Raw genomic sequence first — 3258 nt, forward strand, 5'->3', positions numbered from 1 at the left:
CAGCTATAAATTGGCATATGTTTCCATGTGAAATGAATTAAAATAAGGCCTTGGAACTAATACATAAAAACGTGGCAGCAGCACTTGAATTGGTTAAATCCACCTATTTACCAAGAGCAATTGAAAGCTATTAAAGTGAAAGCAATTAACGTGCAACCAGTACTCCATTATAGTCATGTCCAATTCCAATTAGAATAAGAAATGCAAGAAAGGGGCCGTGGGCCACTTCTTCTCAATCACATGAAAGAAAGCACTTGGTTTAAGAATTCTGAAAAGTTGCTTCCATTCACGTAAATTCCTTCTCCAAAAGATGCTCTTTGAAAGCTTTTGTCTTCTTCTCCAAAGCACTCTTCACACGGCTCCACTCTCCTTACTTTCCATCTAAAATCAATCACTACTTCTTATAATAATAACAATAACAATCCTATTCTAACAAACCAAACTCGGTGCTGCATAAATGATTCACGTTTCCCTTCATTTTAATCAAAACAAAACAAGATGGAAAGGTGCAAAGGGGCTGCTCCATGGACTCAACACTACACGGCATTATATAAAAGAAAGGCAAAGATAACATAGCATTTGGAAAATGAAAACAAGTAGGACCCTACTACTTTTCTTCAAAGCTAAATAAAATTGTATATGCTGGCTGAATTCATATCCACATCACCATGCAAACAATTACTTGGCCATGTTCAAATGAATAAAAAGATGCAAGACCGTGGACACTTGCACTTTTTCTGCAGAATTTAATGCACACACCCTTTCTATAAGCTAATGACCGTCCACTTTGCTGCATCCATTCCAGCTGCACTCTCCTTTCCTCCTTCTTCAACTACGTTCCCTTCTCATCAAAAATCACTTCTCCCCTTTGTAACAAATCCTTCTCTTCCTCTCTACTCTTTAGCAAGCAAATAAGTGTGTGTGGTTTACTCTTCCATACAGCAGAAACAAATCAGCATCTACAAGGTTTCACTGGCCTCTCCTCTTCTCTTTACCTTGAACTCCCATCTCATATTAAACAACTTTCTTTTTGTGGTTTTTTATATTGAATAGGTGACGGCAGTTCCTTTCTACTCTACTATGAAAGCAAAACAAATGAACATGATATTTGGTTCTACACAAAGCCATGAATCATCTTTTCAAAGGTTACAAGATGCTAAGAGATTGTATGAAAATGCAGAAAACCAAATGGAAGATGCAATTACAATTCAAGAAAGAAAATAAACATAAGCTATTCATTCATCATGAACATGTTTCCAGTTCTCAAGGAAAATCATTCAAAGTACAAAGAAGCAAAGCAAAGTAAAGGAAACAAACTAGCTGCCTCTTGGTCTTGTGTCTTCTTCCAGTAGTGTTTCAAGAATCAAATACAGTTTTGCTTCCCTCTTCTAGCTCTCTGGACGTATCATCTCACACCAGCACCTTCTCTTCCTTCATCAAGCCATGATCTCTGTAATACTCTTGCTATACTCCACGGGAAAAGAGAAAAGATAGGATGCCCCCAAATTGCCGAGAGGAAGGAGGTTTTAAGAGACCCCAAAAATCAGCATGTGTGTTGTCTCTTTGTGCCATAGAGTAGCGGCTGATCCACCACCTAGTAGTTAGCCTTTTTCATTTTTCTTCAATCAATCCCCTGTGCTTGGATTTAGCTCTCCAATTGGTGTTTCACGGGATGACTTTGTTCTTGGATCTAGCTCATTCTACCTTTTCTCAATTGTATGTTGAATTTTCCAAAGGTGGTATGTGTATGGCCGAGACTTTCAAGTATGGTCACTTCCCTCATTTAATTTGTAATGTGAATTGTATACATAAGACAATGCTATTCTTTTCCAAAACAATTCATAAAACAGTGGGCTGCACATGGAACTTGGTGGTCTCTTCTCTTTCATTCCAACTTAGGCTAAATGTTTTGCAAAATTCTTCATTTGAATCCAAAGAGTTGCCGTGAGGTGTAATGATGCCAAGCCTATTTTGCTTTTACAAACTCAAGAAAAATATTTCATTATACGGATCAATACACAGATTAATTCAATGCAGTACGGCTTCGACTAGATAACACAGTGTGTAAATAAATATTGTTCCTAATGTTCTAAAATATTTACAGAATTTTCCCTGCACTCACTAATGTAAATAATTATTCTCAGATAATTCAAATTAAGTAAAATAAGAATTTCTGATCAAATTAAGCACAATCAGTAAAAACGGGAAAATACTGGACAATTAAGCACAACTCCCTGATTAATTTTAGTACAGTAAACTAAGTGAAGTGAAGAAAATAATGACTCATCACTTACCTTCCAAGAAACCACTTCATTACAACTTCAAACCCGAGCTCTTTGATCGACTCCACAACCGCTACACCGAATAGAATTCTTCATGGACTCATCCCTGCCAGATTAACTTAAAACCTTCTTCTTCAAGAATTGTCCTCCTCAACTCAAATTCATCAGAAATACAAACCCTGCCTTTAATCCTCTAAACCTCAAAATACCCTTAACTCGTAACACCAACCCTCTAACCTTATCTGAACTTACAAACTCACTACCTTCTACAACCCAACATCCAACATCCACTTCTCTCTTGATCAAACTCAAACGATCATTGAACATCACCATAAAACCACACCCGATGAAAACTGACTTTACCACAACATGCAACTTCATAACTCTGAACATCTCAACCAACCCAGATTCTCTGATCATTCTCAATATCTTCTTTAGCAACTTATACAGTAACCACCCTTTGTCATCTATTATAAGACCTTTCTTCTCCTTTCTTCGCTCACCGTGCTCTTAATTCTCTAACCTTACCTTTTCCTACCAAATTGACATTCTGATGTACTCCTTCCTTCAATACTTGAAATCTTTTATCTCAGCCCATGATCAAACCTTTCTTTTATGCGAACTATTATTCTTGAAACATCATTCTAAACTTGACTCTGATGCATCCACTTGCTAATAAGACCTAACCATCTCCTTCTAATTATTTACTTAACTTAAGACCCTTACAATACTTCATTCTTCTTCAAAGACCTCATATTCTCTCAACTTGGAATCTTACCCTAGACAACTGCTCATCAACCCCTTGCTCCACTTTCAAATTCTTAATCCTTTCTTAACTCAAGCTTTAAACCTTCCACCACCTTTCTTCTTCAAATCTCAAGCATCCTTGATATACCAAACCATGTTTCCAATCTCACCCAATGTTACTCCGTTGTTAACTAACACTTTCCTTTCTTCTAACCTCTAACGTTACTGA

At 36.9% G+C, this 3258-nt stretch overlaps 1 long non-coding RNA gene across 1 annotated transcript; it reads left to right on the forward strand.

The window, feature by feature from the left end:
• The first annotated feature begins 683 nt into the window (after nucleotides 1–683).
• On the forward strand, nucleotides 684–1838 carry LOC128194140 (uncharacterized). Its single transcript, XR_008245458.1, has 2 exons — nucleotides 684–966; nucleotides 1054–1838. It is a non-coding gene; the product is annotated as an uncharacterized LOC128194140 (long non-coding RNA).
• Nucleotides 1839–3258: the final 1420 nt, after the last annotated feature.

This window comes from Vigna angularis, chromosome 9, assembly GCF_016808095.1.
Source record: "Vigna angularis cultivar LongXiaoDou No.4 chromosome 9, ASM1680809v1, whole genome shotgun sequence".
NCBI classification, from domain to species: domain Eukaryota; kingdom Viridiplantae; phylum Streptophyta; class Magnoliopsida; order Fabales; family Fabaceae; genus Vigna; species Vigna angularis.